This window comes from Oreochromis aureus, linkage group 17 (assembly GCF_013358895.1).
Source record: "Oreochromis aureus strain Israel breed Guangdong linkage group 17, ZZ_aureus, whole genome shotgun sequence".
Classification (NCBI taxonomy): domain Eukaryota; kingdom Metazoa; phylum Chordata; class Actinopteri; order Cichliformes; family Cichlidae; genus Oreochromis; species Oreochromis aureus.
In genome coordinates, this window is record NC_052958.1 from 10,435,804 (window position 1) to 10,460,665 (window position 24,862).

General features: G+C 41.4%; 1 protein-coding gene and 6 non-coding genes across 12 annotated transcripts in view; 5 read left to right on the forward strand and 2 right to left on the reverse strand.

Moving 5' to 3' along the window:
* The window catches only part of wnt5b (wingless-type MMTV integration site family, member 5b), an 88,215-nt gene extending 65,677 nt beyond the window's left edge, over positions 1–22,538 (reverse strand). For 2 of the 6 annotated variants that reach the window (XM_031726564.2, XM_039600751.1), the window contains exon 1: positions 22,027–22,537. The gene's annotated coding sequence lies outside the window, so the exon portion shown is untranslated. Of the gene's footprint in view, positions 1–22,026 lie in introns of all 6 variants that reach the window. The other 4 variants (XM_039600754.1, XM_039600749.1, XM_039600752.1 and 1 more) reach the window with 3 other exon arrangements.
* trnal-caa lies at positions 791–901 on the reverse strand. The gene is made up of 2 exons: positions 864–901; positions 791–836 (listed from the first exon to the last, which is right to left on the reverse strand). It is a non-coding gene; the product is annotated as a tRNA-Leu (tRNA).
* Positions 8,748–8,820, forward strand: trnak-cuu. The gene has a single exon. It is a non-coding gene; the product is annotated as a tRNA-Lys (tRNA).
* Positions 10,727–10,799, forward strand: trnak-cuu. The gene has a single exon. It is a non-coding gene; the product is annotated as a tRNA-Lys (tRNA).
* Positions 14,900–14,972, forward strand: trnak-cuu. Its single transcript has one exon. It is a non-coding gene; the product is annotated as a tRNA-Lys (tRNA).
* Positions 15,680–15,752, forward strand: trnak-cuu. The gene has a single exon. It is a non-coding gene; the product is annotated as a tRNA-Lys (tRNA).
* Positions 18,850–18,922, forward strand: trnak-cuu. The gene has a single exon. It is a non-coding gene; the product is annotated as a tRNA-Lys (tRNA).
* Positions 22,539–24,862: the final 2,324 nt, after the last annotated feature.

The following is a 24,862-nucleotide window of genomic DNA, read 5'->3' on the forward strand; positions in this document are numbered from 1 at the left end:
TTACTTTCTGAAGAAAGTAATTTGTTACACTATTTGTTGCATTGCTTTCCCCTGGCACCATAACAAGGGCTGAAACTGCCCCATGATTACTAGTTAAAAAACCTTAGGTTGAAGTCCAACAAGCTGACACAAATCCCTACTATAATGATGACACACGTTCTGTTAGTGTAAAAATAAAGCGATCCCCACTATGTTTCTGCTGCAGAAACATGTTCAGGTCCAAATACAGGCTACAATGCTAAAAGCCTGACTGCTCATCACTGCCTTTGTTGCTACTTTAAAATCAGTATCTGGCCTCTGGGCTGGGGTCAGCGTACACTCAGCTTTGCAATCAATCTGTGTTCATGGCTAGCTGTTAGTATCTGTTTGTGCAGATGTTGTTTTTTGTGCAATAAAAAAAAATGTCTACATCTCCACTCCTCAAAAGTTTCAGACTGCTCCACCATTTACCTCCTCTCTGCACACAAACCAAAATCGATGATTATAGCACAACTTCACTGTATGTATTATTGTAGGGTCTACCTTACAATAAAAAAGCGAGTGTTGTTGTGATTTGACGCTGTATAAATAAAACTCAAACTGAACGGAATTTAATTGGATTAAAATTACTGTGATTTCGTATGAATTTGTCATGAATACTGAATATCGCGAAGATGTTCCCCATAAAACCTTAAAAAATGTAGCACTGCTGAATACAACTGAATACAAAGCAACAGACTTGTTGGATACGTTTTTTCCCTAAAAGTTCCAATAAACAACATGTGTTAAAAAACTCCAGTGCCAAAAATGCTGTCAGGAGCGGGATTTGAACCCACGCCTCCATTTGGAGACCAGAAATCCCATGAGTGAGAAAGGACTGCATCCTTGAGTCTGGCGCCTTAGACCACTCGGCCATCCTGACACCCACACTGCTGATGGCTCAGCAAAGTCACTGATGATTTAAAACTCAGAGACCCTTAATATGTTTCACAGTCTGTTATAATTAGTCACTGTAAGGAAAGTTATGTGTTTTAGCTTTTTTAGATCAGATCTTTCCATCTGATAGAAGAATGGATGGGGTGCCTGATGAATGCCTGGACAGATGGTCTCATAAAAAGACAGATAGGTGAAGGATGGATGGATAGATGGATGGAGGATGGAGAAGGGAGGGTGATTGGGGGGGTGGGGGGGAGGAGGGGCAGGCGTGTTTGATCCTCCCAGTAGAAATAATCAGCAAAGCCCTGGAGCCCTAAATGTGTGTGCATATATGTGTGTGTGTGTCTGTATATGTGCGCTGTGGGGTTTTCGGGCGTCATGCCAAGACCAGCTCCTACCAAGAGATAGATCAAAGACTGCGCTCTCTCTTTCTTTCTGTCTCTATCTGTCTCTCCTGCTCATATTTCTCACAGTCGTTTCTTCCCCGTCCCTGCTCTCTGCCCTGAAAACACTCCTCTATTTTATACCAGAGGGTAGAAAATTACAACTTTTCCTCTGCAAAAAGAGGAAAAGAAAGTAAAGCAATGAAAAGACCAAAGCAATAAAGTGCCATGTGAAGACAAAGAAAGAAAAGGGAAATCGCACAAAAATCCTCATTTTTTTCACCTGGTTTTGGGGTTGAAGTTATCGCTGGGTTAAAAGTTTGAACACATTAACACTGACAGTTTTTTGTTTTGAGGCCTTAATTTCTGCTCTTCTAATTTCTTCTGTTCACACTTAACATCTGCACTACTCCAGAAATCTTTTGGAGACATAAGACAGAAACTTCTAGAAATGCTGCTGACCCAGTTTTGGTTTAAAAAAACTCACAGATTGGGTTTTAGCCTTTGGGCAGAAGCTGAGACTGTTAGAAAGAAATTACGGGGACACCCTTGTAAGCTCCCTGATTCGATCTTGACAGCCACAAAAATTAAGGCAAGGCTCACACAGTGATTTCCTCCTATTTATGTACGTACTCCTTTCTGATTCCCATGGCTTCTTCTGGTGAGGTTAAATCTAGCACAGGATTGCTTTGTAAAACGTTACACCCAACACTGTCCATTTTTCAGTAGTGTAGTAATACAATGCATTGCTGTACTACATTCAGTAATTACGTTACAGTTACAATTATGGCCTTACTTGAATTCGGTTTGTGTGCAGGGAGGAGATAAATGGTGGAGTAGTCTACAACTTTTGAGGAGTGGAGGTGTAGACATTTTTTTTTATTGCACAAAAAAACAACATCTGCACAAACAGATGCTAACAGCTAGCCATGAACACAGATTGATTGCAAAGCTGAGTGTATGCTGACCCCAGCCCAGGGGCCAGATACTGATTTTAAAGTAGCAACAAAGGCAGTGATGAGCAGTCAGGCTTTTAGCATTGTAGCCTGTATTTGGACCTGAACATGTTTCTGCAGTAGAAACATAGTGGGGATCGCTTTATTTTCACACTAACAGAACGCGTGTCATCATTAGAGTAGGGATTTGTGTCAGCTTGTGGGACTGTAACCTAAGGTTTTCTAACTAGTAATCATGGGGCAGTTTCAGCCCTTGATATTGCACCAGGGGAAAGCAATGTAACAAACAGTGTAACAAATTACTTTCTAAAGAAAGTAATGTAATGCATTACATTAAAAACATTACAATACTTTTTTTGAATGACAACCCATAAAGAGATTTTTGTCATTGACCCCAATCCTCCTCTGTAGCAGTGTCATCAAAGTTTGATCAAAAGAGTGTTGGGACACGTACATGTGTTTTAGGTAGCCCAACTACATCATCTGTCTAAGCACAGAATTTATTTACATAGTGCCAAATCAAAACAAAAGATAAAGACCCTATGATAATACAGAGAAAACTCCAACAATCGGACAACCCTCAATGAGCAAGAACTTGGCAACATTGGAAAGGAAAAACTCCCTTTTAACAGGAAGAATCCTCCCGAAAAACCAGCCTCAGGGAGGGGCAGCCATCTGCCATGACCGGTTGGTCATGTAATAACTAATGATTAATTAAATTACATTAAAAGACATGTCTGGTGTTACCTTTTCCTTACTCACAGTACATGATATTATTTCTATGTGCTACTAATGCTATGTTTCCTGTTTACATCAACCATGAATATTTTTGCAGCTGTGCCGAATACTTGTCTGGGTGGAGAGTGCTAAGGTTTTTAAATAAAAACATCTAAGTTTGTAGGGATTATGGCTAGGACAGGGGTCTTCAAACCTTTTCTGGCATGCCCCACTTTATATTTTCCGACAATTTTATCAAGCATTAACAATAAATCAGGATGCAGATAATCTTACCCTAATTTTAGGGTTTTGTTTTAGTCGTGTAAAAATGGCTCATTTTCAGACAGCAGAAGATGTTAAATTTCAAAAGAAGTCCCATCCTTTATTTTTCTTGTAAAAGCTTTTACATTTAGGAGTTCTAAATAGGTGACATTTTTATAAAAAGATCTTGACATGAACCACACACTTAAACCTCAACCCAACTCTAGATGGGTCGCCAGATACCTGGTGGTTGTTAAGAGGTTAATTGTGAGTGATAGAAATATCAGCACACTGGCATTCTTGCAGCTCAGTTTCACGACACATTTTTCCCCCTAATCCCACCTGCAGTGGCTTTATGAACATTTTATAGGTTAAATTGTATGAGATCCATTCAAAGCCCTTGCAGAAACGACTCCCATGCTATTAGAAAACATCTAAGTCTTGGTTTTTAAAATCATCAGCCAAGCAGAGGATCTTCAAAACTAATAATGAAGCATTAAAGCTCTAAAATGTAACATAATAACATCTTTTATTTCACAGCCTGCAATGACATTCACAGTAATCATCGTCGCGCTTGAATATTCTCCTGGATATTGTTCGCTTTGCAGTGTTATTGATCAGGGAACTGAGGCTCATTTGCACTCTGCATATGCCGTTCTGCATAACAAAATCCCCTAAACGTCTAAAGATGTAAATGTAATTGTGAAGATAATGTATTTTTGCTATCGAGCATGCTGCACTGCGTGAACTGCACTGTGTCATTAAACCAACGCGTACTAACCCTTCGCAAACAAGAGCTAAACTTTCCCTCCTCCTGTCTCTCCTTCTCTTCTACGTGTCTTTTCATGCAGCTTGCAGACTGGGTCATGTTTTTTCATTTTTTTTCTGCCATACTTAAGCAATATGCAAATAGAAACTCAGAGCCTCTCACAAAATCCCAATCAGTCCCTTTCTGACCCTTTTCCGTTTTTCCCTTTTTTTTTAAAAAGGCAGCCCGCCATCACTCATCTTCTCTCTCGTCCAATGCCTTTTTAGCTTTGTCGCTCAGACCATCTCTCTTTCTCTCGCTCACTCTCCCTGCATCCCTTTTCCTCCTGTCACCCCCCCCCCGTCTCCCCTTCTTTCCATCCACAATCTATCCTTTCCAATCTTCCCTTTTCCCCCTCTCTCTATCATGTTTCCCCCCCTCACACACTCACACTCTCTTCCTCTACCAGTAGTCATTCTACTTATAGCCTCGCCATAAATCAAGCTGTCATTCTCCGTCATGCTCGCTGCATCTCACTGGGGCTCATGGCACACGCACACACACATGCACGCACGAACACACACACACATAAAAGGGATAGCAGCCCACACATACACAAGCTCAAATGCAGGAATATACATATAGACCAGTATTATGCAGATAACACACATCCAATGCAAGTGTATAGGCTATACTGATTACAATAAAAAATACACACACACAAACACTTCCTTTTTTAATGTGACACAAACATACAGTTTTTGCACAAACTCCAGTGTCCAAAAAACAAGCTGATATGCAGATACCACACAAACACACACACACAAAAACACAAATACACACACGGAGCAGTTGAAACTGTCCGTCTCTGTACTGCTCACCCGTCTCTTAGGCTGATCTTCTAAAAATACATATACAAATTTGTACAAAAACTTCGTGATTTTCATATATTAAGCATTGGTAATCATAGGCTAATTTCACACACGCACATGCACTACAGGCCCAAACTTTTCAGGACTTTCCCGACAGAGGTGCAGGTGCAAATGCAAATGTCTGACGCAGCCACACTGGACATTAGTTGAGCTTTAACCTGCCAGCTCCACAGCACAAACTCCATGTAATATCAGAGCGTGGTGGCGTTGTGATAGGGCAGCTGATATTCTGGTGAATTCAATGCTAGTGAATTGGTGTCATGTGCGCCACCTTCTGCACGCTTAGTGCCGTTTTTTGTTTATAATATTGTAATGCATGTACATTTCCTGTAGGTTTAGTCATTGTTAAATGAATGGTAGGTCATTCCTACCACTTTAGGGGAGCTGTATCTCAGGCAAAAGTCTCTTTACAGATAAGGTAATGTACCTGAGCTTTGTACTTTTTAATTTAAGTCAGAATTATTATAAGTTTCTATTTTCAAATTATTATTGTTATTAGTAATATTCTGTTTAGTTTCAGTTAGCTTCCAGGGTGGGTTTGCTTGTTTTAGTCTTTTTGCTTGTTTGAGAAAGTTTAGCTTTAGTTGCGTTTTCATCAGTGTGGTTATCCGCGGTAAAAACAAAGATGTTTCAGGTCTGTTGAACCTTATTTTTTTCCTAATTACAGCCGACTTTGACATGAAAACACAGGTGTTGCCAATGACATTAATGAAGGTTCCGCTCTTTAGGTGCAGAGCCTCAATTAGCATCATTAGTATCACCTGTGTTTACATGTCAAAATGGCTGCTAGGAAAAAAGGTCGATTAGCTTGGTGGGTGGCAGGAGCCAGTGTTTACCCCATTTCCCCTGAAAGTTACAGAAACTAAAGGAAGTAAAGGGCAGCTCACTCTAAGGCCGAATCTCAGTTTGAAAATTGCTGGAAAAAATCACGATAAAGTAAATTCACGAGTCTACAAAACACATGTCCAGTCTTTTTCAGACTTATTAATACCTTTCTCCTATTATTCCTTTTCATGTACCCAGACTTCCTCTCGATACCTGTTCGGAAACACACTTTTAATAATGACACTTCCCCTTTGGCTGTTATTCAGACAGAAATTTGGATATTATTTGAAACGAGTAATAATAGCAGCATGTAAATGTATTGTGCCGAAGATATAATTGCTCTTTTTAAAAACACAGACCATCAGCTTATTTCCTCCTGTTCTTCCGTGACCAAAGCAAGAGCCTCATAAAGACCCCTAGGAGTTTGAGGATTTCATGGGGCTTTGTGTTTGACTGTGTGTGTGTGTGTGTGTGTGTGTGTGTGTGTGTGTGTGTGTGTGTAAGATACATGTGGAATTCAAGGTCACGTATTCCCATGGCCTTCACTGTTATTGACACATACAGCACATTCTATGACCTGGACTGGCCTTGCATGCATACACAATCTTTAGACATTAAAAACATTCATACTGATGCTTTGTGGGTAGTCGACAACTTATACATAATAATTCTTTATTGGATATTGTTCTTATTGGTAGTTAAAACATTTAAAAACCTGCCTGTGTAAATAATAAGCTGAAGCCACCAGACACACAGAAGGGGTACTTTTATATCTGTACCTGGGTGCAATGTTAGCAACTCAGCACATCAGGTGGGATGCCTCTTTTCTTTTTTTGACTAACCTATTATCTTATTAATAAATCCTACTACTAACAGAACTACTGACCAATCACATTTGAGCAGGCTGCTTGCAGCAAACACGTTTGCCAAAATTCAGTTTGAATCCCTTTGGCTGTGGTCACTGATTTATTATTTTTCCATTAGATTTTAGTTGTCCTAGGTTGCTGTAGGCTCTCCCATGATGCACTGAGCCTCTCTCCTCTGTTCTCTTTTTCTACAGTTTCTAAGCATTCATATCACTATTGCCTTTTCCCCCCAAACTGGTCGAGGAAGATGAGCTTGAGCGTCCCTAACCGTCTCTGTGTGTCACACACACGAATTAAAATTTTGAAGCTTCTCTCATATTGTAACTCAAATATTTTGCTTCGACCCAGACATGGATCAGGGTGCTTTATTTTCTCGTTCACAGGCAAACGACAGGGTGGTACAGCCCAGCGTCTAGCATCAGACTCAAATGCACTGTGATATGCAAACGACAGGTCAATCAATCAATAAACACGTATTAAAACGTACTAATGTATGCGAAATCTGTGCTTCAGACAGCTTCCTTTGTCTAATAATACCCAGCAGTAACTAGAGATCTAATGCCAGCAACGAGTTGTAACTCATTGACACAAATGCGAAGATATAGATTTCCAAGGTCGCATTTCAGACATTCACTACAGTATCTTATACAAGTCCCCCACTCTTTCTCTATGCGCTCCGCTGCTCTCCTCTTCCTCCTCTTCTGCATTCTTCTCTCCTCCTCCCTCCATCTCTTGCCACTGTCTTTCACACAAACCACACACTCACACACACACATAGAGTCTCTGGAGACATGTCCGTTGCTCTGACCTATCTCTCCTGGGAGAGCTGGCTGTCTGCCCGGCTCTCTTTTTTCTCTCTTGCTTCACACATTCTCCCTCCCTGCATCTTTCCTCCTCCTCTCTCTGTGTCTCTCTGTCTATTGATCTATCTGTTTTTCTAATCTCCTTTTGTCTTCCCCATCTCTAATCCTCTCCTCTGTTGCATGTCTCCCCTGCTATTGCATCCTCTTATCTCTTTATCCTTTCTCAGCCAGATTCCTCACTTCTACTTTTCTACCCTCTTTTTCACCCTTTCCTCCTTTAAAATCCGCTCCTTGCGTCTCTTTTCTCGCAATGCTTCTCCTTTTCACATTCTCTGCTCCTATTGCTTTCTAGGCTTACAGGGTGCCGGTGTGGCTGCGGGGCTCAGCCCGGAGCTCCCTGCCCTGCTCGTGCTGCTTCCTGGGCACCGTGCCCACAGAATAGTTAGGCAGGACTGAAGGAGAGCTGGAGGGGTGCGCATGTGTGTGTTTGTATGTATCGAATGATGTGGAAAGGGGGAGGGGTGGGACAGAGAAAGTGGATAGGGAAGAAAGATTGAAAAGAAAGGAGGAGGGGAGTTGTTGACAGGCAGAGAAAAAAGAGGCAACGACAGAGAAAGAAGAAATGATTTTTGATGAGTCACACTTTGCTAGCTGGAGTTTACTGTGCAGCACTCGGCGTGTGTTCAACAGAAAAATGTGAGTGTGTGTGTTTTTTTCAAACAACAGTAAAATTGTGAAGTATAATTAAAAAGAATCACACTGCATTGACTACAACACGGATCTCAAATTTGTATCTACAGTCTTTTTTGTTAATTGGTTAATTTAGTCAGAAATACTTTGATTTCTTCAGCAAATTCAGCAAACACCAAGAAAATCTAGTGATGGAAAGGAAGAAGATTCAGTTAACTGTCTCAGAACTGCTGCAATTACAGTTTGTGGGTATTTGTGTGTATTATCAAATTCTTTGGAGTGACTATTACTTGAAAAAACTCATAAATGAGCAACATTTTCTGATCCCAAGGAGTCCCATGCTGCTGTTCTGTCAGATGTGGCCATGATGCACTTGCTACTGCACACCTAGAAAGGATGGCCCACTTTTAAAGAGATATGAAGGTCTATACTGGGAGGCTAGCAGTAAGCCCAGACCTCCCTCTCCCTAGCCACCTCCTCCAGCTTGTCCAGAGAAACAACAAGGGGTTCCCAAAATAGCTTAGAGATATAATCTCACCATCATGTCCTGGGTCTGCCCCAAGACCTGCGTGCCAGGAACACCTTACCCTAGAAGCTCCCAGGAGACATCCTTGTCTGATGCCTGAACTACCTAGGGCTGCACCTCAAACAGCCCGGCTAGCTCAGTCGGTAGAGCATGAGACTCTTAATCTCAGGGTCGTGGGTTCGAGCCCCACGTTGGGCGCATCTGTTTTAGAACAAAATTAATTGGAGTTGGACCATATCACCACTATCTCCCCCCATCCCTTGTATCCTCACAACAACCCCCTTTCATTGGCATCAATGCCCTTTGCTAATATATCACTAATCAATCATGTCCAAGCTATCTCAGCTTTGCCTCTTCTCATTTTGATGCTGTCGGGGCAGCAGTACCGCTTTCATCAGTTGGGTCCTATCGATGTGGAGAAATAGTGGCCTATTAGTCCTCACCCTACCTCTAAGGGAGAGGGCAGCCACCCTTTGGAGAAAGCTCATTTCTGCCACTTGTATCTGCGATTTTGTTCTTTCTCTCACTACCGACCATGTAACCATAGGTGTGAAGCCAACAGAACCACATCATCTGCAAAGAGCAGAGATAAAATCCTGAGGCTTCTGTCACCTGCATTTGCCTAGAAATGTAAAAAATTATGAACAGAATCGGTGACCAAGGGTAGCCCTCGAACCCTTCAACAGCCATCGGAAACAAAATCGACGTTTTGCCGGCAATGATTGTACACATACCAAAAACAATTACTGCTCAATTTTATATTATTTACAAAAGGAAAAGTGAGGAGATTTTACACACGCATCAGGAAAATTTACAGAAAATGTACAGGTTTTATGGATTTCTTACATGGGGGGAGCAAAATGGGCAAATTGCTATGGAGGAAACCAACTGCTGTGTTTGATGCCGATATATGACATTTGGTACACACATGTAACATCCTGAGATGTACAAAAAAATCCTCTTGTAACCATGCCCTAAACCCATCAGACTGTCAGTTTCAATCCAGGTTTTACCATTTCTGGGTTTTCTACTTTAACAAACTCCCGCTAGACATTAAATTGGACTTTTTTACTTACCTTCTACTTCTGCTTTTACTCGCTTGTTAGGTTTGGATACCAACACCTTTTAGGTATTTGTGAGACTCCAGCAACTCTGACAACACTGCAGTATTTCATGCTCTGGCAATGAGAGTGGGCTGAAATAACTGCTACCAAATTAAAGTGGGGGAAACATCCAGTGCTGTTAATTTAACTTCTATTGCACACATTTGGAATGTTATCAGCGCGCTGAATAACCAGTTGCTATATCAGCTGATATCAGTCCCATTCATATAGTCTGTAGATGGCTCCTCCACTTGCAAATAAGTAGTTATCACCTCATTCAGCGTTGGTTGTTCTGCCTTGCTCAGTGGATAAAACAGGTACTTCCAGGTTAAAATAGCAACACAATTCTAATTTTTGGATGCCGGACAATCACACATTGGTTCAAGATCCATTTTATTCACACTACATTTTGTCACATTAAGTTGTTTACTTTTGTTTTCAGATGCTATTAAGATGAAGAAATAGCAACTTTTAGTGTTAAAATAAATGCCTTTTCCACGTGAAGCATGCAAGCAGGCTTACAACATTTACCATCTCCTACATAAGCACTGCTGTTCCAAATGAGCTGGCAATGTGTATGGGACTGATAACAACTGATAATGGGCATTCTGTCAGGATGTGCTGCGGAGGACCCAAATGGAGGACAGGGGAGACTGAATGCTGAACAAAAGCAAACCTTTATTGTGGCTGAAGAATAATCCCAAAACGCATAAAGGAAGAAAGAGGGAAAAACAAAGAATCCACACTGGAAAAACGCAGAAACTCACAGAGTGGACAGCAAAGCAGGGGATCTCTCTGATTAGGGATGAGCTATGAGTAGGTGGGGAAAACAATGCAAAGGCGGAGACTGAAGAAAACAGGAGGGAAGACAAGGAGCAAAAAACTGCAATGATAGAGATAGAGAAACACTGGGGATAAAATGTTACTGAATTTGTAACCGCTCCAGTTTAGTTTTTTATGTTCATGTTCATATTGTCTAGAAGATAGGTGTTGAGAACGCAGCCCGGCTAGCTCAGTCGGTAGAGCATGAGACTCTTAATCTCAGGGTCGTGGGTTCGAGCCCCACGTTGGGCGGTGCTATTTTAAGCACGAAAAATTAGAGCTCACTCTCAAAGCTCTTTATCTCTCTTTCCCTTACATTCTCATAAAAACCCTTTGTCATCCAAGATGGCCAGTCTACCTGCAGAGAAAGGTGTGGCACAACCAGTCTGTGAGCCTTGTCTGTCGGAGAGGAGTTAAGTAGAGCTGAAGTGAAATTCAGTGTTAAAAACAATAGAAATGCTTCGCTGCAGTCACTCTTTACTTTTAGTAGTGAATATGTGGGGTTTTTTTTTCAATGTTTGTAGTTCAATAGAACAACAACAAAATCAAAACAGAAGCCATAACTCATGAGATCTAAAAAAACAGGACCATGAAAATTTGAAGAGAATTCAGAGGAACTGGCAGGCAGACCGCAGGTGGTTGAAGTAAAAAAGAAATCATATGAGAGAAGGAAATTTTTTGTTTCATCCAGGGGCTCTGGACCTCTGTGTTTAACCTCCTTCCTACAGATATAACCAATAATTTAATCGTTTTGATGTTTGTTTGTAAATGTAGCTCTCCTGATGACTACACTACATACAGTCCATAGTCCCATTACATAATAAGGAAAGGCTTTGACTTACAGGCTAAACATCGGCCAGAAACACCTCCTACCTTTGTTTTGGGCTCCTTAAACTTGACTGATCTTATTTCCTGTTTGATGTGCATTCTGTACGGGCGACTGCACTGAAATTGATGCTAATGGCGAGAGACTGAATGACAGAGAGAGCATCACCACACCTGTAACCAGCTGCATGCAGAGAAATGCAATTCCCCTGCTGGTCACTAATGGTACGGCCCTGCTGGAGTGGAAGCAAATGGCCTGGACCCAACCACGCATGATGGGAATGAAGAAGGGGAGGAGGATACTGGTCAGACAGTGGTAGAGAGAAAGAGAGTGAGAGAGAGAGGTAGTAAAGAAAGGTTGTAGGAAGAATAGCTGCGGTTTGCGATTTTTATTTGATCAAAGTGACCAGGACAAAAAGGAAATCCACAGAGGATGATGGGCAAGTGAGTGGGGGAGGATTCACACCAGCGCTTTAACTGCCATCTCTTCGTAGCACTGATTATCTCCTCCATCTCCTGTCCTCGCATTCCTACTCCCTCAGTTTTCCTCCTGCTGTATCCTTTCATCTCCCCCTTTAACCTCTCACCCCTGCCCGAGCCTCCCTCTCTTCTGCTCTGTTAGGTGTCCAGTATCTCAGAGAGGAGCCCCAGTGATGCAGTGCCCTCTGTCTGCGTTCACCGTTACTGCAGCAGCAGCTCGTTTGAAAACTTCAGCCTCTGGAAACCAGCAGAAAGTCCTCTGACGGTGAACATTTGAGTGCTGTAGATGCAGAGCGTTGTGATTTATGGCAGCTGTGGCTCATAAAGTCACATAAAAAACAATTATAAAGAGAAACAGCGCCATAAAATTGTGATAAACTTCAGATGTTACAGACAAGAAAGCAACTTGTGACAGTGTAAAATGTGATGAATGACCGTTTAGCAAGAGGCTGCTTCATATAAAGGCGTTTTTTTAAGCCGAGGTCCTGCTGTCACTGCACCACCGACACGACAGACTCCTGAACATTAACTGAAGGTGATGACAAACGTAATTCTGATCTCAATTCAGGCAGCATGTGCGCCTGACAGACGATGCGGCAGCTCAGCAGTGGCAGACGCTGATGTGAAATATATGCTGCCGGATGTGTTAAAATATGCAGGATAAAAATTCAGGGGCTAAGTGTTTTAACCCTTTATGCCCGAAGATTAGCAGGGTTTAAAAGGTTTGTGAGCTGCTGCCCAAAACAGCCACTGCCAACAGCTTTATAAAGCAGTGCTAGAATATTGTTACTGTTTCACTGCACTTTGTTAATGCACTCCAAAGTACAGTGACTAAATTGTCTTTTTTAACAAAGCGTTTGCAGAGATTGCTTTGTCTCGATTTTCATTTAAAGGATAATGCAAACCCTTTTTTTTCTTTTCATTAACAATCTCATTAAAGAAATGGATTAAACAGTGACAGTGTTTTAATTTTAGCATTGTGAAATGATGTTGGTGCACAATTTACTCAATTAACTGCAGGCCCCGGCCTCTCTCGATGTTCAGTGCGGGGTATAAAGCAGCCCGGAGTCATAAAACCTCAAAGAAACTGGACAAACATAGGTGAAACAGTCTCCTCGTTATCCAGAAAGCTCATTTGGCAAAGAGTCAGTGTCCTCTTTCTTTTTTTTTATAACGCAATGCAGTGCTCTGCTCCTGTCTGTCCAGTCTACAAAACCTCAGCAACAATCACTTCCTAATAAATCACTTCAGCCAATCAGTGATGGATGTGTTTTTGAAAAACAAAAATTGCGCACGTATTTGTGTGTAAATCAATGTCGTGTGCTCGCTCTGTGATTTTTCCCCCTCCCACCAGACGATGCACTAATGTTTTGTTGATCCTTCCGCACACACACACAGACACACACACTGCAGGCAAGAGTGTACGATAAACACAAGGAGGATGCTCAGAGGAGAGAGACTGGGAAAAAAGAAAATAAAGGAATTCTTGAAGAAAAAGGTAGAACGAGGGAACAAAACAAAGATTCACAACTAAAATGAGAGCCACAGCATTTCTTTCTTTTTTCTTTTTTGCTTTGCCATCAGAAACAAGATAGTGGGAATAAATTTCTGATTTAATCCCCCACCCCTCGCCCTCTTCCCATGAGTGTGTGTGGGTGTGCTGACAGATTTGGTATTGCCTCAGTTCAGAGATTGGCTACAAAAAAAACACACTCAGTAATTATCTAGAAAGAACACCTGGGCACTGGGAATCTCATTATATTGTAACCACTCCTCCAACACACACACATGGAAGAAAACACAAGAGACAAGAGTGAAAAGAGACCAAAAAATAAAGGATGATTTTTTGCATGAAACAGAAAAGCAAAAGACAAGATGAAAAATAGCAAGAATTCAAAAAACACCTAAACTACATACACGGAGAGTGAGGAGCCTTTCTAGTTGTAAGAGCTTGAAACTCACTGTTGTGAGACTTTGTGGATCATACGCCGGCGTTTTATTATGCGGTAAGACTCACAAACAAGTGAAACCTGGCGATGGTGAAGGGATCATTTGAATTCATCTGTTGCCATTTCTCTAGCTGACTTTCTTTATTCCACACGGTTTATATATTTTTTAAAATTCTGCAAAGCACAAAGATAACAGCAGTGACTGCAAAGTGATCCAAATCCGTGATGCATAAAACACAGCGCTGCAATTATTAAGTCATACAACACTCTTGTGTTCTCATGTTTTTATTCCCTTCATGTTTCCTTTGATGTGCTGCAGTAGCAGATCTTCACCAGTAAGAGGCAGAGTTTCCTCTCATCTGACTCTCCAAAAGTTGAATCTGTTCATCTGGACGTAGCGTTTTGTGGGAGAAACGTTTCGTCACTCATCCAAGTGACTTCTTCAGTCTCTCATCTGACTGACAAAACCTCACTCATTACCATCACTCTTTCTTTCTCTTCATCTGGACTTGTGCTTTCCTCTGCCCTTTCTTTTATCCGTCTCCCTTTACATCCATCAGAAACAGTGCTTATTATCAATTTTATGAAAATGTTTTGCATTTGCAGTAAACCAGCTCGCATCCTCCAAACGGGAGTCAAGTTGGAGGTGTGCGTGTTTGTGTGTGTGCAAAGGAAAACTCTGCTGATGTGAACAGATGCATTCATTGCTGTGTTTTGACAGGCTGACAGCGGCCAGAGTGAGATGACCAAAAAGGGTCAACAAACAAGCGACGCACCAGACACAAACACACACGAACCGTGTCCGGTCATCTAAGGTAACATGGCCAAAAAAATAGATCAGTGTGAAAAACTTGATTTTTTAAACATCTTAATGACACAACAAGGGGCATATCAAACCTCTAAGCAAGTATCTAAGAGAGTTTATTAAACACTTCCATCAGAATAAAAAGTTCCAAGCCGATGGGGACAGAGCGATTTATACCTTTTCAGAAACTGATCAAACAAATCTTATCATTAAACAACTGGACTAGATCACTCTTATTGTAGTGCTTGAGATATTACACGTGTCTCTAGCATTTCATCTGAGATCCTCAACCAGCCCGGCTAGCTCAGTCGGTAGAGCATGAGACTCTTAATCTCAGGGTCGTGGGTTCGAGCCCCACGTTGGGCGCAAGCTTTTAGAACACAACACCCCCTTCAACCCGTCTACATGTCCCCTTTCATTCACCCTTTGCCCATAATATCCAGCCCCAATCTTCTGCACGTCCAAGCCATCTAACCCTCTAACTAATAGGCCTTTTCCACTAGTGCCTTCACTCAGTTTCAAACGTTTTCCATTACAATTTGGTACCACCTAATGTGCATGGTTATACCACCACGGCCAAAAGTGATGTCATATGCCACAGACACACAACAATGGAAGATGTCGAAACGATGGTATTCCTGCGGCTTTTTGTCAGACTTAGGGACCATGGTGCTGGTTTTTATGTGGCCATTTTGCCGTTGCTGGGTTTCAAAAATGGTGGTTTTGTGAAGGAGCATCTCTTATGACTCATCGAATGACGCCACTGACTAACCAATCGGTGGTATGCAGTCTCTTGACAACGCATTTTCTTCACTATCACTCTTGCTGCTATCCTTCTACTCATTTCAGTTTTAATGATTTAGCACCAAATCACAAAAACAACAGGCCCCGGGGGCCTTATATTGTAATGTAAGGTAATTTTATGTAAGGTAAAGACTCTACAATAATACAGAGAAAACGACAACAATCAGATGACTCCCTATGAGCAAGCACTTTGGCGACAGCGGCAAGGAAAAACTCCCTACTCCCTAATATTAGATGGTGCTATTTCATGGTTAGTCTATGTAGCGACAGCCTGGCTAGCTCAGTCGGTAGAGCATGAGACTCTTAATCTCAGGGTTGTGGGTTCGAGCCCCACGTTGGGCGCAAGGATTTTAAAGTAGACTACAAATAATTGAAAAAACAGTATGAAGTGAGAATGATGGGCCGTCCACACAACAGACATTTGGTTCTAAGAATGCAGAGGACCTCTCCATACACCGAGTCCAGCAGTGATCGTCTTAGAAAAAGATGCTCAGGGTTTTAGGGTTGTTTTCTACATCTTGCTGTAAAAAATGCCATCATCCAAGCCCATTTTCATTACTTCCACTGCACACTTACACTCGAGTATTGAGCTTTTGATGTATTACAGTAGAAGACTGCCATAATCCAAGAGATTCAATCCAAGAGAAAGAGCAGCACTAACTGCAATGCCCTTTCATAAGCAAAAGTTAATATAAATCAGTTAAGAGGCGAAAGAGTTCAAACAACTACTACTAAGTCAAACTGGTCTTGGATAGAGTCCTATGGTTAATGCTCAGTCCTATCAGTATAAAAACATGCTGACTGTCATTTTTTAACAGTATATTGACATATTTTTTTTTATTAAAAATGGGAATAGGGAAACTGCTCTGCCACATGAGTGTGACAGTCTTAATTTTCATCGTACATTTTTTGACAAAAATAGAAAACGCCTTCATTAGGGTTTCAGCCAAAATAATACTGAATCGCTATTCAGTCAAAGAAGTACTGAGGTGCACGAAGACAAAAAGGAGAACAAACAAAGAGGAAACAAGAAAGCGGGACAGAGTTAAAACGTAATGAGAACAGACCTACTGTAGTGAGCATGTGCTAAATAAAATGCTTGTCCCCATCTGTTTGAGTTTTTGTTTGTGTATTGTCTATATCCTGCGCATGTGTGTGTGTGACTGGCTTTCAACCCCAGTGCAGGTGTGCTGCTGATAGTTTTATCAGTGCTGGATCAGGGCAACTGAGAGGAAAGGAAAATGAGAATTTTGTTGTTTAGATTTACTGTATGTGCTGTAACACAGTTTTATTTCAAGAAACTTTCTCAGGTGTGCAGACTGCAGGTCCCCCGTGATGTCACATGTTCCAAACTGGGGGCAGGGTAATGTTTCCGACACTCATGTCTTCATGTATTTTCTAGTAAAGTAACACTGATAAATCTCAGTTACACAAAACTATAAAATACACAGTTTCACAGTCAGTTTAAACTTTTGTGCATTTAATTTGGACATGAAAAAACTACAAATATATGAAGGTGTAATTGGTCAATTTAAAATGAAGATAAAGGAGACAACTTCTGGTTTCCTGTTTCCAGTACAGCAACCAGTCGTGACAACTATACACAGACATTAAACATCATCAACCGGACTTAGACATTTGAGTGTCCCAAAGAACAATATTACAATATGAATACCTACCAGATAATTCAATAAAATATTGTCAATATGATGAAATGCCGTATAGAAAGAAGTGCTCAGCCACATGTACATTACACTTGCAGGAGGTGTTCAGCCACAGAAACCCACATCATGAAGTTACGAGCGCGCAGTTTTTGTGCTGATGTTAATGCCAGAGGAGGTTTGGAGCTCTGCAGTTATTGAGTCAGCACAGTGTTGGCAACTTTTACACACTATGCACCGCAACACTGACAAATGATACTTTTGATGATAGAGGAATTTAATGAAAGGCTGCTCAGTGAGATGAGACTCCATGGTTTCTACATTTTGAAGGTTTCATGTTAACATTTTGGCCTTGTTGGTTTTGTAAATACTAGTTTCACCAACCGAAACTGAAGCAAACATTTACACACAACCCAGCAAAAGGTGACAGTTAGCAGACAGCCGTCCGCTACAGCTGCTTGTAACAGTACATCAGTCGATCAAAGCACCCACGCCCTGATTTTAAGCTGCAACAGCATCAAAATAGGTGAATTTTAAACAAATTCTCACATCATACGGTTATTATGAAGGGGGGAATTAGCTAATTCTTTGTACTAGGCTGTAAACATGCTATTTTCATAAGGTGTTCATGTTAACTGTGGAGTTTATGGGCACTGGCTCACTTTGGAGCCTGCCTCAAGTGGCTATAAGAGGAAATGCAGTTTGTGCCACATCTGAGTTGCAAGTTGAAGTCTCTTCAAAAGTGAAATAAACTGATAATTGATACTAACAGAGTTATAATCTACACTCATAGTTGGCTCATCATAGGCAAATTCTATTGTCGCGGGTTTAAAACATGTGAATCTATGGTAAGGAGAGACATTTTCTCCTTTTCCTAGACACAACAGTGCTCAGTAGCTGCAGCTCCTCTGGTGTTATGTTGTGTGTCTTGTGGCTGCATGGTGTGCGTGTCTCTCCGTCGTACCAGCCGCCAGATTTATAAAATGGTTTCAGGCCCTGTCAAGTGCCCAATAAACCACTTTTACTATTAGTGTAGGACACAGCTAGCATACAGCTGCTGACCACTGCTACCACTGACCATACACATCCGCATACACTGACACACTGAGGCTGACATGCTCACACACATGTACGAGCGCACAGACAAGCGGGGCCAGTCACATACTTGCTGGTCAGACACATTTTTGGGGCTGCTGGAGTCAGGATCTGAGCCAAACTCTAACCCCATCTCACTCCACCCTGTTGCCCCCAATGACATCATGTCATAGCCTGAACCGCCGACTCAGAAGGAAGGGCCAAACACACACACACACACACACACACACACACACACACACACACACACACACTGCCTTCACCTTGTAGTACAGAACTTTTTGGAGCATCAACCTTATTAAAAACTACAGCATTAATAAGTAATTTTTAAAAACACTGTACCGCAGGGCAAAAGATGCATGTAGCCACTGTAAGGTCATCCTGTCCTGTCACCATTTTAATTTTCTTTACGATATGACCTGAAAGTAGTGCCTGAGGGCGGAAAGACATCAGGAAAGTACTCACGGAGGTCACAGATAAACGGCTGTTTTTCAATGGTCTTTTTGCAAGCACAAGAGTCGCCCCCTGGTGTCCAATAAGCAGAATGTAGGCTTCAGTAATCAGACCTAGAAGTTGCGCGTCTTTTATGCTTATTGATTTGCTTTTTCATACCTGAGCACAGCGCAAGACCGCGGAATATCATATTACGATGACTCACAGCATGTCTGTGCACCATACACACAGCCCGGCTAGCTCAGTCGGTAGAGCATGAGACTCTTAATCTCAGGGTCGTGGGTTCGAGCCCCACGTTGGGCGCACGTCTTTTCTCGAGTCACTGGAGAAAAGTGTACTTCCGTGAGATCATGAGCTACCCCAAAATAGTGTTAGTGTTGAGTTTAATCAGAGTGCATACAGCTAATGCTGCAAATCGTGCTAATCTGTATTTCACAGCTCTCATAAATGAGGAATTTTGGGATGACAAAATAGTTTTTGCTAATATTTTATAGGGTATTTATTTTATAATAGAAAGGAACTTTGTTAAAAAAAAAATGTGTCGCTCAGGTCGCGACACAATCAGTTTTTAAATTTTAAGAGTAAGTTGCAAACCTCTTCATTGAAATCAAAAATACATCAGGGGAGGACTGGAGGGTTACACACTGAGAAGAATTCCAAAGATTCAATAGAGCCAATCAGAAATAAGAGTTTAAAACAGCAGCTCTTCAGCTAGAGAGCTGAAGAGGCCATCCTCTTCAAACTGACCACCATCTGTGCGTGCGTGTGAGAGAGAGAGTCCAACTTAGTCATTAGTGCTCCTGGAAGGCTGAAATACACACACGTTACACATTCACGTAACACACTGAGTGCAGACAAGGTGATTCTAAAATCCAATCCATTCAAAAACTTAAATTTGATTATTTTCACTTTAGAAGAATCACATGTTTGAACAACCACTTTAATTAAATATTCCTAATTCCTATTCCTTATTCCCAAATCTACTGCGTCTGAACACGCGGGACACACACAAACACACACAGACCTCACAATGCTTTCTTGAATGACCTTGAGGCCCCATTTGTGCTTGCAGACAAGCCATCTTCTCAAATGTCTAGTGCGGAGACAAATACACATACTCACTTACTCCCCTTCCCTAATTACCGAGTCCCAGGGGATGAGACACTCAAGAGGCGCTTCAGTTAAAGAAAAGGTCTTTCTCACCAGTTAGAGGGCAGACAGGCGGAGAGAGGTAAATGAATGAGAAGATGTTCGGAATACAGATTTGACAGCACCCACGTATATTTTAACTGCTCAACAGTTTCCACATGTTACTGTTGCATAAAATCGGGTGAGTCTAAAAGTTTGGTTCACTGCTCGCCAAACCCAAACCAAACCTAAGTTGAGAAAATGAAGAAAAGTAAGAATAGATGAGGCACATGAAAATGAAGGTCCTGAATGAAACAGTGAGGGGGATGGAGAGAAAGAACAGAAGTTGACTGAGACGGGAGGGCGGAGGAAGAGAGATTATCTCTCTCTAATGGCTAACTTGTTGACAGCAACACTTTTCAGCACCCCTATCTACACATCTAATGTTACTATCTATCCTGAAACACACACACACAGAGGCACACACATGCACACACACACACCACCTCTCCTCTTGCAGGATTTATCGGCCCGGCTGTCGGCTCGGGCCACATTTCATGTGGGTTTCGGATTTTAAAACCATGAGAAACACAAAGTGAGCCGGAGACGTCACTGCCAAAGACGACCTCGACATTCTCTCAGCTCGTCTGCAGCCATAACATCGTCGAACATGAATCCTGGGCGGTTAAAAAACTCATCATCCTCTGCTAGGTCACCTTCTTGCAAACATGTCTCAGTTACAACACCAAGCTGCATTTGTCACCAGTTAATTTAACTTGTCTTTATAAATGATAATAAACTACTTTTGGCTGCTCCCTTATTCACAAGGGGTCGCCACAGCGGATGGATGTGTCTGATTTGGCAGATTTTTTAGGCTGTATGTCCTTCGTGACACAACCCCAAAGGTGGACACCTGAGAGTTTGAGGATTTATCCTCTCTTTTTTTCCTTTAAACAGAAATGTGCCACAATAGATTCTGCTGAAATCTGAATATGAATTTATTTCTGTTTTGTAAGGAATGAAAAAGACACATCAGCCTCAATAACACTGCTAGACTATTCAGCTAAAGTTTAAGGAGTTTATTATGAGAGAACACTCAATGGATATTAAAGTTATCCATGAATTTGGGATGAAAGTGTGTGTGAAGAACTAGACAATAAGGTTAACCCAGATGCTATTCTTTATGCTAAATGGTTTACTTTTCCCATTGTTAGTGGTCAACAGTCACCATAAAAACTTGAAAGTGCATAGTGAGTGTGTCATTAACTTGAACACACACAGAAACTCCTACATAAGGACACAAGAATCCATATTATCAAGACATTTAAATACACTTTCATAGTGCTACAAAATATAGAGGGTTGCATGTCCTATTTTTACCGTTTCATCTCCACTTTATCCTCAAAGGCTAGAAAACTTGGATAGTCTGCTATGGTTTCCCAATTCCATGCATTTTTACCTGCTGATTGCACAGCTGGTCTCGAAAATACAGCTGTGACACTAAATTCGGAGGCCACAAACTGTATCATAAAGTAGGTATTCAGAAAAAAGGAAGAAAAAAAAAAGATTCCAGCTGGTACATCCAAGACTTTCGCGCAAAATAGGGAGAGACTCCTGGTTCAGTGAGTTTTACGCTGGGCAGCAAAATTAAATGGTGAACCAACATTCCCTCACAGTTACAGTCGGACTTAGATGCCATCCAGTCCTCTGGTCCAGATGAAGGCAGAGCAATTTCTCTAAACTGAGAGAAACATTTGTGCAACATTTCGACCAAAATAGTTCTGGTCTGCACCGCAAAGCGAGAGGACTGCCTTCATTTGGGCCGACGGGGTTGGCACACGCACAAACGCACAAACAGACACACTCTGCATTTCACCACTGTCATGTGCGAGCCAAATTCAATGAAATAAGCCCATTCTGTAAGTAGACTGTGACAACGGAAACATCGAGGGGACAAAAAGTTCAAATGGAAGAAAGTCCCAAATGTTTTCACACTGACTTCAGATGTCCTGTTCAGAGAGCGCAGGAACGGCGAGATTTCAAGTTCAGATCTATGATTTAAAAACCACATCTACTCTTGCAAAGTTTGAGTTTTAAAGTTACCTCATCTTGTGGGACAAAGATCAAATTCAGAAAAGAAACATAACACTGTAAAACTATCAGAAATCATGGCACAAATCACTGAAAAGTTAAATCACACACCTCAAATCCACCGCTAACATTCCCATTGTGTACTTTGTGTTATCACCTCGTAAAGTATTTAAAACGAATGCTCTTACCTGGTGTGTTGTGCTGGATTAACGTCGGTGATCGGTTGTCCAAGAAAACTTTCTCCACCCACCATCAGAAGCGCTAACGACCGAAAATTGTTACTCTCTGTCCGGTTGGGAAAGTGCAGACAGATCGCTGTTTTCAATGGAAGGAGATATCCCGTTCGGGAAGATCCCACAGCAGCACGCTTCACAGTCTGACTTTCACTCCTCGGTGTCACACGAAAGTCGTTGTTTGAGTAAAGAAAGAGCAAAAGAACAAAGAAAAAAAGTTGATTTGTGGGAATGTACAGAGGTATAGCTTTGCGACTGACAGTATCCAGAAGTCCCGACAGAAAAGAGTGGCACTCGCTGCGCTGTGAGCTGTGCTCTCAGCAACAGGTGTCAGAAATAAAGTGAGATTTTTTTCACGGCCATCACAAGTTTCCAAACACTCTCCAACTAATTACGCACGCAGGGAAAGGGGGAGGAGGAGGAGGAGGAGGAGAAGGTGGTGGTGGTGGTGGGGAGGAGGGAAGCAGAGGGGAGGGTGCTCCGCAAAGTTTTTACGCGTCGAGAAACAGAAGGAGAAGTGGAATGAAACAATAGAGCCCAGAGCGCGCTCTCTCTCTCCCTCCTCAACAACTGCGCTGATGTGAAAACTGCCCGCCTGGCCACCGGAGGAGAAAAGGAGACAGAGGCGTAAAAGAGGGAAAGGAGGTCGTTTTACACAGAATAAGAAGGAAAGATTCGCCTTTTTGACAGTGTTTTTAACCAATGGGTTTCCATTTGGAGTCCATTAAACTCATAGCCTTTAAAAACAGGGCTTTTACCCCTGAGTCTGGCCCCTTTCACTATATCCTTACAAATAAACTTCACTGCAGTGAGTTTATAGGGCAAAAATTGTTGGTGGGTCAGCTATCTGATTACATTTCAATTTTAAAGGACTGTGTTTTATCAGACTGTGTGGACAAAATTAACATCACTTCAAATAAAAAATTATTGATCAATCGATGTATAAACTTAAAAAAAAGACACCAGACTTTTCAAACTCCCGACAGAGTTAAGTGAAAATCAGCTCCCGATCTGTGCAGCTGACTCAAGAGTTGTGCACAGTACCGCAGGTTGTTAATGAAGTCATTTTTTGATGGCACAGGTCTTTGATAATTTTCGATCTTAAATAATTTTTATTTACTAAGAGGCAGGTATAAAGAAAGCACTTCTACAGCTACAAAGCATAGCAGCACGCCAAATACAGCTTTATCTTACGGGAAAATAGGTGTTGTGCCAAAAAGGATACCCGATGTTTATATTTGTTTTCTTTGTGTAATGTCTCTGCTTATAACGGTAAATAGATTATTATCAACAAACAGCTATATATAAAAGTTATTATACCTGCTTTATAATACAATTAAAAAGTCAATTTTTGGCTACTTGAAATATTTTTATAGAACTGTTATGTTTGTACAGTTTCTGCTGCCCTCTTGGTCAGATCTTTTTTAAAAACATGAGATATTTTTAATTTTTCAATTAGACTTTTTACCTGGATAAATAAAGGTTATACAAAAGTCGCTTTTAACAAACTGATGGCAGCTTCTACAGGAATGTTATTTGTGACTCAAAATGACCTGATATCAATCATGAAAGATATGTTTGACACATGCTTCACAGATTATAGGCCAACAAGTCATTTACAACACTTTAAATACAGGCAAACACTTTTTGGCACGGCACTCTGGATACATTGTCATGATTATCCCATTTATACTGCAGACCTAATCTGCTCTGGAGAAGGTTAAGTCTGGAGATGACCAATCAGTGCTCTGGAAAATTGCATCGTAATTACTGGAAGATTAGTCAGACCTCTAGTAAGAGGGTAAGTAGGGGTAAGGGTGAATTCTTAGACTATCAGCTTTATTTCTTGATTTTTCCTCCTGGTACCTGCAAAAAATTTTACAACTCTCTATTATTCTATATGCTTCAATATATAATCCTAAAACGTGGCTTATACCGGTGGACCTTCTATCAAATTTTTCAAGTGCATAATTCCATGTTTTAATTTTGTTCTACTTATTCTTTACTTGCTCTCAGACCATTAAACACCACTGGGGTTGCAGATGAAAGAATAAGAATGCAAATTTTATCATGCACATCCAAATATTTGTTTAATTTAATGGAAAAAGAAGTGTAATCCTTCAGATTCTTCATTGCCTTAATGACAGGGCGCAGATATAACCTTAACTCACACGGTCAGCATTTCATGCGGCCTTGTCTCCCTGCTTCAAACAGTATAAACTTCATTCTTTTTTTGTAAAATCAGCTGCTCTGCTGCCAGTCGACTTATCCATGTCTGTGACTAGTCAGCCGCTGCCAACACTGCCCTATTCATCTGAATGGACTTGCAACTAAACTGATAAACCCTGGGTTAACTTATTCAGGTAATAACCACGTACATGTGACCAGACGGCCTGACTGCCAGCATTAGGGTAAGTGAAACAAGTTAACAGAAGAACTTGCTTCCCAGTACAGAGCCCAGGACATCCAAGGTCAAATGTACCAGAGACAAAACAGGTCTTTTATCTTAGCAGATAACAGAATGTCACAGAGCAAGAGCTAGGATAGACCCTCGACAGGTCAACAGTCCATTATATAGCTCGGCATTAACATATGCCACCCAAAAAGCATGCTACAAGAAGACGCGTGTTTGTCCCCCTAACTCATCGTTCTAATCAACATTTGAAACAGATTCATAGCCCAATGCAATGTGTGAAACCAGAGGGGTTAGTGAGCAATCTTCAACTTAAAGTCAGAGTTGTCTGTGTCACAAAAGCGGTTCTCTTATTACCGAGGTAAATCACCATGGTTA